We start from the raw sequence: 13,117 nt of genomic DNA, 5'->3' as shown, positions 1-13,117 counted from the left end.
AGAAAGAAAGAAAGAAAGAAAGAAAGAAAGAAAGAAAGAAAGAAAGAAAGAAAGAAAGAAAGAAAGAAAGAAAGAAAGAAAGAAAGAAAGAAAGAGGGAGACTTAGGAATATACCTAATCAAGGACGTGAAAGACATCTACAAGGAAAACTACAAAACACTACTGAAAGAAGTCATAGATGACACAAGCAAATGGAAACACATCCTGTGCTTATGGATGGGTAGAATCAATATTGTGAAAATGACCATGCTGCCAAAAGCAATCTACAAATTCAATGCAATTCCCATGAAAATACCACCTTCATTCTTCAAAGAACTAAAAAAAAAAAAAATTCTAAAATGCATATGGTACCAAAAAAGAGCCACATAGCCAAAGCAAGACTAAGTAAAAAGAACAAATCTGGAGACATCACACTACCTGACTTCAAGCTACACTATAAGGCCATAGCAACCAAAACAGCATGGTGTAAAAATAGGCAAATAGACCAATGGAGCTGAATGGAGAACCCAGAAATAAAGCCAAATACTTATAGCCAACTGGTCTTCAAAAAAGCAAACAAAAACATAAAGTGGGGAAAACATCCTGTTCAACAAATGGTGCTTGGATAACTGGCAAGTCACATGTAGAAGAATAAAACTGGATCCTCACCTCTTACCTTATACAAAAATAAACTCAAAATGGATCAAAGACTTAAATCCAAAATCTGAAACCATAAAAACTCTAGAAGATAACATTGGAAAAATCTTTCTAGACATTGGTTTAGGCAAAGACTTCGTGACGAAGAACCCAAAAGCAAATTCAACAAAACAAAGGTAAGTAGATGGGACTTAATTAAACTAAAAAGCTTCTGCACAGCAAAGGAAAAAATCAGCAGAGTAAACAGACAACCCACAGAGTGGGAGAAAATCTTCGTAGTCTATACATCTGACAAACGACTAATATCCAGAATCTACGAGGAACTCAAATCAGCAAGACAAAAACAAATAATCCCATCGAAAAGTGGGCTAAGGACATGAATAGATAATTCTCAAAAGAAGATATACAAATGGCCAACAAACATATGAAAAAATGGTCAGCATCACTAATGATCAGGGAAATGCAAATCAAAACCACAATGCCATACCACCTTATTCCTGTAAGAATGGCCATAATCACAAAATAAAAAAATAATAGATGTTGGTGGGATGCTGTGAAAAGGGAGCACCTCTACACTGCTGATAAGAATGTAAATTACTATAACCACTATGGAAAACAGTGTGGAGATTCCTTAAAGAACTAAAAGTAGATCTACCATTTGATCTAGCAATCCCTGTACTGGGTATCTACCCAGAGAAAAGGAAGTCATTATATGAGAAAAAAATACTTGCACATGCATGTTTATAGCATCACAGTTTGAAATTACAAAAATATGGAACCAGCCCAAACGCAAATCAATCAATGAGTGGATAAAGAAAATATCACACACACATACACACACACACGTGTGTGTGTATATATATGTATATATACCAAATTTACCACATTTTAATATAGATACTACTTTATATATCTATACACTAATATACTACTTTATACACACACATACACACATACCATGGAATACTACTTTATATAGAGAGAGAGAGTATATATATATGTATACACATGCCATGGAATACTACTCAGTCATAAAAAGGAAAAAATAATGGCAGTCATAAAAAGGAACAAAATAATGGCATTCACAGCAACCTAGATGGAATCGCAGACCATTATTCTAAGTGAAGTTACTCAGGAATGGAAAACCAAACATTGTACGTTCTCACTCATAAGTGGGAGCTAAGCTATGAGGATACAAAGACATAAGAATGATACAACAAACTTTGGGGAAAGGGTGGGAAGAAGTGAGGGATAAAAGAGTATACATTGGGTACACTGTACTCTGCTCAGGAGAGGAGGGCACCAAAATCTCAGAAATAACCACTATAGAACTAATCCAGGTAACCAAACACCACCTGTTCCTCCAAAAATCTATTGCAATAAAAACTTTTAAAAAACAACTTACCAAATTTTATACTTTAAATATGTTCAGTTTATTACATGTCAATTATACACCAATAAAGCCATTAAAAATTAAAAAAAGAGGTAGGGCTATATATGAGACTATGGGAAAACCTCCAAAACATATTATTAACTGCAAATAATACAAAGCAATGTGTATTGTATCATTTGACCAATATCTAAAATGTATAATTGTATACGCATAAATTTTTTGGAAAGATAAAAAATTAACCAGCACTTTGGGAGGCCAAGGCGGGCAGATCACAAGGTCAGGAGATCGAGACCATCCTGGCTAACATGGCGAAACTCCGTCTCTACTAAAAATACAAAAAAAAAAATTAACCGGACATAGTGGCAGACGCCTGTAGTCCCAGCTACTCAGGAAGCTGAGCAGGAAAATGGCGTGAACCTGGGAGGCGGAGCTTGCAGTGAGTTGAGATTGTGCCACTGCACTCCAGCCTGGGTGACAGAGTGAGACTCTGTTTCAAAAAAAAAAAAAAATTAACAGTGGTTGTCTTAGGGAGATAGCCTAAGGATAGAAACAAGTCTATTGTTTAAAGGAAAAAACAAACCCATCAAAAAGTGGGTGAAGGATATAAACAGACACTTCTCAAAAGCAAGACATTTATGCAGCCAACAAACATATGAAAAAGAGCTCATCATCACTGATCATTAGAAAAATGCAAGTCAAAACTACAATGAGATACCATCTCATGCCAGTAGGAATGGTGGTTATTAAAAAGTCAGGAAACAACAGATGCTGGTGAGACTGTGTAGAAATAGGAATGCTTTTACACTGTTGGTGAAAATGTAAATTAGTTCAACCATTGTGGAAGACAGTGTGGCAATTCCTCAAGGATCTAGTATCAGAAATATCATTAGACCCAGCAATCCCATTACTGGATATATACCCAAAGGATTATAAATCATTCCACTATAAAGACACATGCACACGTATGTTTATTGCAGCACTATTCACAATAGCAAAGACTTGGAACCAACCCAAATGTTCTTCAATGATAGACTGGATAAAGAAAATGTGGCACATATACACCATGGCATACTATGTAGCCATTAAAAAAATGAGATCATATCCTCTGCAGGGATATGGGTGAACCTGGAAGCCATCATCCTCAGTAACCTAACACAGGAACAGAAAACCAAACACCACATGTTCTCACTGATAAGTGGGAGCTGAACAATGAGAACACATGGACACAGGGAGGGGAACAACACAGGGAGCAGGGGGCAAGGGAAGGGAGAGCATTAGGACAAATGCCTAAGGCATGTGGGGCTTAAAACCAGGATGATGGGTTGATGGGTGCAGCAAACCACCATGGCACGTGCATACCTATGCAACAAACCTGCACGTTCTGCAAATGTATCCTGGAACTTCAAATAAAATTTTTAAAATATTGGAAAAAAAACCTTGTTTAAAAATCCTTTTTGAACTCTTCAAATTGTCTTACAATATTCATGCATTTTGTTTAAAATAAATGTTAGGGTTTCATGGACAGTAGAATTAGAAAATATTTTAGTTCTATTTTATTTTTCCATATTGAAATATTTAAAGTTTATTTTAAAAAAACAGAGGTACAGACTCTTTTGAAAATAGTTTAGTAGTTTACTAAAAAGTTAACATATACTTACAAAGCTATCAATTTCACTCCTATGAATTTACCCGAGAGATTAAAATGCATATCCACACAAAAGCGTGCTTTGAATGTTCATAGCAGTATTATTTTTAATAGCTGAAAATATCTATCAGCTAGTGAATGTATAAACAAAATATGGAATGGAATGCAATGGAATATGTTTGCACAGTTGAAAGGGACAAAATACTAATACATGCTACAACACAGATGAAACTCAAAAACACAAGTTAAAGAAGGCTGACACAAAAGACTACGTATTATATTTACATGAAATTCCACAAAAGGCCCAAATGGATCAAAAGGCAAATTTATAGAGACAGAATGTACATCAGTGGTTTCCTAAGACAGGAAGTTAGAACAGGGAATAACTATAAGCAGGTATGATCAAAATATGATGCCTGTTTGGGGTGATGGAAATGTTCTGAAACTGGTAGCAATTATACAGCTCTATAAAGTCACTAAAATCATAGAACTATAGACTTACAATGGCTGGATTTAGTGGTATGTAAATTATACCTTGATACAGGTGTTAAAAACAAAAGCCAACTGCCCTGAAACCAGGAATAAAGACAATAACTGCAGAAAATGCTTGCTTTTCCTATTCAAGCAGGTGGAATTATATCTACATGCTAAGATGCAGAAGTCCTTGGTGCTCTTGGGGCTAAAGTCAGTGGCCTCTGGATTGCAACACACTAACAGGGCTGCTCCGGCTGCGAGGTGGGTACAGACAGTTGGACATTGTCTTCTTTGGGTGGATTGTTCTTTCATTTTCATTTCAAATGTTGCACAGAAAGGACTGGCATATGTCCAGTGTAAGCACAGTGGCCCAGAGTGGTAACATATAGTAGTTAAGAAAGCAGGCTCTGGATTCAGAAAGATCTGGCTGAAAGCCCAGCTTTGTCAGTCACTACCTCATAGGGTTCTTGTGAGCCTGAAGTGAGATGATGTAAATGCCACATAGCAAAATCAAAAAGTAAGATCTTTCATCTGTATATCCTTAAAGCAACAGGGATTGGCTTGTGCTGACTCATCCACACACTTTAGCTGGGTCCTGCTATCACCAGAGCACTAGCAAGTTGGTGGGAGCTAAGCAAACAGACAGACATCCACTGTGATTTAAAACAGGACTCTTTCCCCAACATCACTGTTTTATGTACTTTAGGTCAGGAACTCTAAGATGTCTGGATTTCATCTGGATAAATGGTTAAAATAATTTGGAGGACTAAAAATATTGTCAACATTTTACTTTTTAATTAAATTTTTACTTTGACATACTTATAGATTCACATGCAGTTGTAAGAAATAATACAGAGAAATTCGGTGTACCACCTATCCAGTTTATCTCAATGAGAACATCTTGCAAACTATAGTATGTTTTACATTAAGTCCATGATCTCTTTTGAGTTATTTTTTGTAAAAGGTGTAAAGTTTAGATTAAGGTTTATTTTTTCCATATGTATATCAAATTACTTCAGCACCATTTGTGAAAAGTCTATTATTTCCTCATTAAACTGCATTGACATCTTTGTTGAAAAACATTTAAGAATATTTATGTGGGTATCATTCTGGGTTCTCTGTTCTCTTCCATTGATCTATGTGTTTATCCCTCTGCTAATATGACATGGATTTGATTATTGTAATCTTAATATCAGGTAGACTGATTCTTCCCACTATATTCTTTTTAAATATTATTTTAGTTTTTCTAGGAGGTTCATATTTCCATATAAATTTCAGAATATTTGTCTATATCTATATCTACAAAAATCTTGCTGTGATTTTTACAGGAATTACATTAAACATATAGATCAACTTAGGGAGAATGACATTTTACTACATCTAATCTTCTAATCCTTGAATATTCTATGTCTCTTTATTTATTGAGATCTTTGATTTCTCTCATCAGCATTTTGTAATTTTCAGCATATAGATTTTATACATGTTTTGTTACATTTATACCTAAAGTATTTCATTTTCTTTGAAACAATTATAACGAGTGTTATGTTTTTGATTTCAGTTTCCCCATGTTCATTGTTAGTATATAGAAATGTGATTGATGTTTGCTTGCTGAGCTTCTATCCTATGACCTTGTTGAACTCACTTATTAGTTCTAAAGTTCCTTGGAATTTTCTGTGTAGACCGTTATTCCATTTGTAAGTAAGGGTAATTTTATTTCTTCTTTTCCAGTCTGAATGCCTTTATTTCTTTCTATTTCTTGCTTTAGTGTACTAGCTAGAACTTCCAGTACTATGTTGAATAAGAAAGGTGAAGGACATCATTGCCTCATTTTTGGTCTTAGGGAGAAAACATTCAGTCTTTCACCATTAAGTAGGGTGAAAATCTTCCTTTAGATTACCTGTAGGCTTTTTTCTGTGGATGCTCTTTATCAAGTTGAGGTATTGCCCTCTATTCCTAACTTACTTAACTTTTTTCATGAATAGGTGTCGGATTTTGTTAAATGCTTTTTCTATGTAAATTGATATGATCATAGCATTCTTCTTCTTCTTTAGCCTGTTGATATGGTGGATTAGATAGATTGATTTTTAATGCTGGGCCAGTCATACTTGGAATAAATCCTGCTTGCTCTCTCTCTCTCTCTCTCTATACACACACACACACACACACACACACACACACACGTAAAATATATATAATATATATAAAATCCTCTCTATATGTATATAAAATCCTTTTCATATGTTAATATAAAATTATATCTAATTTGCTAATAATATTTTGAAGATTCCTGCATCTAAGTTCAGGAGAGATATTGGTCCATAGTTTCCTTTCTGTGTATGCTTTCTTTGACTTTAGTATCAAGGTAACACTGGTCTCTTAAAACAAATTCAGAAGTATTGCCTCATCTTCTATTTTCTGGAAGAGATTGTTAAAATTGATGTCAATTCTTTTTTTAAAGCTTGATAAGATTCTCTAACAGTGCCATTTGGGCCTAAGTATAACCTTTTCAAGACTTTTTAAATTAAAATTTTAATTTCTTAAGTGGCTATAAAACCAGTCAGGTTACTTATTTCATCTTGGTTGAGTTTTGGTAGTTTGCGGGTTTTGGGGAATTGGTCCATTTCTTCTAGGTTGGCAAACTAATGAGCATGAATTTGTTCTTAATATGCCCTTATTATCCTTTCAATGACTGTTTGATCTGTAGTGATAGCCCCTGTTTAATTTCTGATATTAGCAGTATGTGTCTTCTCTATTTTTTTTAGAAGTTTATCAGTTTGTCAGTCTTACTGATTTTTTTTTAAAGAATCAAGTTTTGGCTTCATTGACTTTCTTTCTTACTGTATTCTTGTTTTCCACTTAGTTGATTTTTGCTTATTATTTTATTATTAGTAGTATTTCTTTCCTTATGCTTGTGCTAAATGTCTTTTACTCTTTTGTCTAGATTTTTAAGGCATGAACTTAAATTATTGATTTCAGATCTTTCTCATTTTGTAATGTGAGCATTCAATGCTATAAATGTCCCTTTCTGCACTACTTTAGCTGCATCCCACAAATGATATGTTGTGTTTTCATTTCCGTTCTGTTTTAAGCGCTTCTTTATTTCCTTTGATACATCTTATTTGACTCTGGATTATTTAGAAGTGTGTTAATTTCCAAATGTCTGAAGATGTTCCTGTTGCCTTTTTTTTTTTATTGATTTCTAGTTTAGCTTCTTTGTGGTGACTTAAAGAAACTCTATATGGTTTCAATTATTTTAAATTTGTAGGTTTGTTTTGTAATTCATAACATGGTCTACCTTGGTGAATGTTCCATAGACACTTGAAAAAAATGTATTTTCTGTTGTTGTTTGGTATAGTGGTCTATAAATGTCAGTTAAAATTCTATTGGTTGATGGTGTTGTCAAATTTTTTTATATCTTTGCTAATTTTCTGTCTAGTAGTTATATCAATGGCTGAGAGTGAGGTGCTGAAGTTCCCAACTATAATTGTGGATTTGCTTATATCTGTTTATCTATTTTTGCTTCATGTATTTTGTATTTATCTATTTTTGCTTCATGTATTTTGTATTTATCTATTTTTGCTTCATGTATTTTGAAGCTCTCTTATTTGGTGTGTACACATTTAGGATTACTATACCTTCTTGGTGGATTGATCCCTTTATTGTTATATAATGTCCCTCTTTGTGCCTATCAATTTTTTAGCTCTGAAGTATGCTTTATCTGATGTTATTATAGCCACTCTTTTTTTAAAAAAATAATGTTAGTATGGCATATCTTATTCTATTCTTTTACTCTTAACCTACCTATGTCATTGTATTGGAAAAAACTTCTTATAGAGAGCACCTAGTTGGATTTCTTTTTTAATTCCTCCTGCCAATATCTGTCTTCTTATTGGTATTTAGACCATTTATATTTAAAGTAATTATTTAATTACTGATATGTTAAAGCTTAAATCTGACATCTTATTATTTATTTTCGGTCTTTTATTTTCTCTGTTTCTCATTATTTTTCTCTTTTATTCCCTTCCTTTAGATTACTTAACTTTTGTTAGGATTGTATAATGTTTTATTTATATTGTTTTTGAATATATTGCTTTGAACAGTTTTCTTAGTAGTTATCACAGATATTACTAGGTACACATGTGACTTATCACAGTTTACTAGCATCTATATTTTATCACTTTCAATAAAACATTAAAACTTTACTTCCATTTAAAATTTGTTACCATCCTCACACTTTAAATATAATTTTTTCAACTATTTCTTTAACATATATTGAGCACCACAACAGATGTTGTTGTAACATTATTTCAGTAATCATGTATGATTTAAGAAATGCACGAGAAGGATAGGATAGTCCATTATATTGATCCCTATCTCTACCCACTTCATTATTCTTTTTCTCCCCCCTCCAAAGGCTTAATCCTTCTTCTGCTATCATTTCCTTTCTGTTGTAAAAGCATCCTTTAGCCATTTTTCAAATAGAGCTGCTAACGGCAAATTCTCTTACTTTTCTTTTGTCTGAAAATGTCTATATTTCCCCTTCATGCCTGAAGGATAGTTGCACCAATCACAGAGTTTGCAGCTGGCAGGTCTTTTTTGCAGTACTTGAAAAATGTGCTACTTTTGTTCTTTCTTTCTTTCTTTCTTTTTTTTTTTTTTTTTTTTTTTTTTTTTTTGAGATGGAGTCTTGCTTTGTCACCCAGGCCAGAGTGCAGTGGCTGGATCTCAGCTTGCTGCAAACTCCACCTCCCAGCTTCAAGAGATTCTCGTGCCTCAGCCTCCCAAGTGGCTGGGACTACAGGCGTGCATCACCACACCCAGCTAATTTTTGTATGTTTAGTGGAGATGGGGTTTTACCATATTGAACAGGCTGGTCTTGAACTCCTGACCTCACATTATCCACCTGCCTCGGCCTCCCAAAATGCTGAGATTACAGGCCATACGCTGGCCTGTGTTACTTTTTTTCTGAATTAGAAATCAAAATTCTGATCGGTATTCCCATATAAACAATGCATGATTCAATTCTCTTTAGTTGTTTTAAGAATTTTTTCTTAGTTTTTAGTTTATAAAAGTTTTATGATATGTCATGGCACAGATTTCTTTGGGTTTATCTTATTTGGGATTTGTTCAGCTTCTTGAATCTGTAAATTCACATCTTTTGCCTAATTTGGGAAGTTTTCAGCCATTATATTTTCTAATGCTTTTAAACCCCACATTATTTCTCATCCTGGGGTTCTGATGATATGAATGTTAGATATTTTATTGTCCCACAGGACCCTGAAGCTCTATTAATATTTTTTCAGGCTATTTTCTCTCTGTTGTTCAGAATGAGTTAATTCCATTGACCTGTTCTCAAATTCACTGATTCTGTAATCTCAACTCTGCTATTGAGACCGTCCAGTGAATATTTTATTTTGGCCATTGCATTTCTCACTTCTATAATTTCCATTTGATGTGGAGTGACACAATATCGGCTCATTGAAACCTCTGCCTCCCAGGCTCATGTGATTCTTCTGCCTCAGCCTCACAAAGAGCTGGAACTACAAGGTGTGTGCCACCATGCCCAGCTAATTTTTGTATTTTTAGTAGAGACAGAGTTTTGCCATGTTGACCAGTCTGGTCTTGAACTCCTGGTCTCAAGTGATCCACTTGTCTTGGCCTCCCAAAGTGCTGGGATTACAGGCATGAGCCACCGCACCATTTGGTTATTTTTTATGATTTACATTTCTTTGCTGAAATTTTCTATTTTTTCATTTTTTTTCAGGAGAATTTGTAATTGTTGAAGTACTTTTATGGTGGTTGCTTTAAAATCTTGGTCATTTAGTTTCATTATCTGAGTCATCTCGATATTGACATTGGTTGATTTTTCCTCATTTTGGTCATGATTTTCTTGGTTCTTGATATGAAATGATTTTCAGTTATATTCTGCACATTTTAGATATTTAGAAGATTCTTGATCCTATTTAAACGTTTCATTTTAGTTGGCAGTCACCCTATTTAGGTTTAGCATGCAGGTCGTGGCCTACTTGCGTAAGCTACAGTTCCAGCAACAATTTATTTTTATGAGCCCTTGCAATGCTGTCTGGGACTGTTTTGTTCTTTTGGCTCTGACTGAGCTTCCAATGAATGCCTGTTGGTGCCATCTATGAGGCATACTTCACTGAACAACTTGATGACATTATGTAGAGGCTAAAAGATAGCAGACCGATAAGATGGAGCATTTTCCCCAGCCTATTCTCTAGCCACATGGTGCTGCTGCTCTGCTGGTCCTCCCAGAGGCTGGAAAACCTTACCTCAATCTTTTCCAGCCACTGGATGGTGGCCCAGGAGCCCCTAGGTGTGGGTGGCTCTCTGATACTGAGAATGAAAAGATACCAAGCCTGTTGGTCCAGGAAGAGTTGTGCCTGGTGTAAGTTATGTGAGGAATCCCTCCCCACCTCCCAGCTCCACCAACAACACTGGATGTGGATCTCCCTGCTAAGTCCCTTCTTGACTTTCCCTTTCTTGGGCTTTTCTTCTTTTGCTTTATCTGGCAGTATTTGTCTATGCCTGTTGACTCTTTCATGTTCGAGTCTCTTGAGTACCAAGTCCAAGATATAAGAAGTCAAAGGAAAACCCAGATGCTATGGTTTAAATGTATCCCCCAAAATTTGCATGTTGGAAATTTAATCCCTGGTGCAATAGTGTTGGGAAGTGGAGCCTGATAAGGGGTAATTGGGTCATAAGGGCAGAGCTCTTATGGACAATTTAATGTAGTTAACATGGGAGTGGGTCAGTTATCATGACAGTGAGTTGTTATAAAAACAAACCCAGCCCCTCATGATTTCTTATACTTCTCTTACCTTTCTGACTTCTATTATGGGAGGATAAAGAAAGAAGCCCCTCACCAGATGCCAGCACCATACTCTTGGACTTCCCAACCTCCAGAACTGTGAGCCAAATAAACTTCTATTCTATATAAATTATCCAGTCTGTGGTATTCTGTTATAGCAGCAGACAATAGACTAAGACATAAAATTGGTACTTAAAGTGGATTTGTTGCTATAACAATATCTGAAAATGTGGAAGCAACTTTGGAACTGGGTAATGGATAATGGGTAGAGGTTGGAAGAATTTGAAGAAGCAGGCTAGAAAAAGCCTATATTGCTATGAACAGAGCACTAAGGGCAATTCTAGTGAGTTCAGAAGAAGACCCCAAAACTATAGAGCTGTGAATGTGCAATGCCAACCTGAGAGGCCTGAAAAGTGGACTGAGCCCAGCAAAGTCATGGGGTTTGGGATGTCCAAGGCCCTGATGGTTAAACCCCCATACCAGTGTGCTCAGGATATGGGACATAGAATCAAAGGAGATTATTCTCCAGCTTTAAGACTTAATATTGTTTTCCTGTTGGGTTTTAGACTTACTGAGCACGAGTTCTCCGTTTCTTCTTGGCTCTTTCTTCCATTTGGAGTGAGAATGTCTGTCCTGTGCCTTTCTCATTATTTTATTTTGGAAGGAGATAACTTGTTTTGATTTCACAGACTCACAGCTGGAAAGAATTTGCCTTAAGATGGATCATGCCCAGAGTCTCACCCATATCTGATTTAGATGAGACTCTGGACTTTGAACTTTTGAGTTGATGTTGGAATGAGTTAAGGCTTTGGGGACTTTGGGGATGAAATGAATGCATATTCCATTGTGAGGACATAAATTTTGGGTGCCTGAGGCAAAATGCTATGGTTTGAATGTGCCCCTGAAAATTAACATGTTGCAAACTTAATCCCCAATGTAACAGCATTGGTAGATAGACTCCAATAAGAGATGATTGGGTCATGAGGGTGGAGCCCTCGTGAATGGATTAATGTAGTTAATATGAGAGTGGGTCTGTTACCAGAAGGGTGAATAGTTATAAAAGCAAGCCTGGCCCCTCATGCTTTCTCTCTCACATGTGCTCTCAAGCTCTTTTGCCTTCTGTTTGGGGATGACCTTTGCCAGATGTCAGTACAATGCCCTTGGACTTCCCTGTCTCCAAAACTGTGAGCCAAATAAATTTATATTCCTTGTAGATTACCCAGTCTGTGGTATTCCGTTATAGTAGCAGAAGAGACAAAATGGACTAAGAGACCAAAGAACTGTCTTTCTTCAGGTCCTGAGGTCTCTAGCAGGTTCACTTTCTTAACACCTTTCAAAAACCTTTTATGGCTCTATGTTGAACTATTTACAGGGTGCTTAGTTGTGTTTAGAGGAGAAGAGCAGGGAAATTTGAGTCTGTGGCATCTTGTCTAACATTTTATTTGTGAAAAAGGAGTATAGTTTTAAAATAGAACAAAAGAGCCTCCACCTTATTATTCTGCAAAATAATGTACATTTAACACCTACAAAAGTTGAAAGAGCATAATCGCAGAAAAAAGAGGAATCATTTAAATTGAATGAATTCATTTTTCTCATTTGTCCTTGCACTTATAAAAATTGCATTACTTTCTCAGGCTAGACATCAGCACAGTGCTTAGGAAACTGCAGCACAGATGTCTTTCTTGAGTTGGAAGCAGCAGTGCAGTGGAGAAGAATGAGCCTAGGTTGGAATCCCAGGTCATGGGTTCAAATCCTGAATTCTCTACCCACCAGGTGGGTGACCTCAGCATAAGTCGTTAGTGAATAAACAAAAAGAGTTGGGCTTTGATGTCCACAAACCTAAGTAGATATCCTAACCCTGTTAATTAATAGCTGTGTAACCTTCAACAAGTTATTAAACTTCTCAGTGGCTGTTATCCCATCAGTAACATGGGAACAGTGTGAAAGCTAATGAGGAATAAATGGGAGAATGCACATACAACGTTTAGTATGGTGCTTTACATGGGACAGTGTAAACAAGAGTTGGTAGCTCTCTCTGTCCAGGGATGCATGCACCATTTTATCTATAATAACATATAAATATTAATCCTTAACTTCCTAGGGGCGTTGTGAGGATTTGGTAAGATGATATATAAAA

The sequence above is a fragment of the Mandrillus leucophaeus genome, unplaced genomic scaffold, assembly GCF_000951045.1.
Source record: "Mandrillus leucophaeus isolate KB7577 unplaced genomic scaffold, Mleu.le_1.0 Scaffold643, whole genome shotgun sequence".
Classification (NCBI taxonomy): Eukaryota; Metazoa; Chordata; class Mammalia; order Primates; family Cercopithecidae; genus Mandrillus; species Mandrillus leucophaeus.
The sequence above is the reverse complement of the archived record's forward strand: the minus strand, read 5'-3'. Positions refer to the sequence as shown.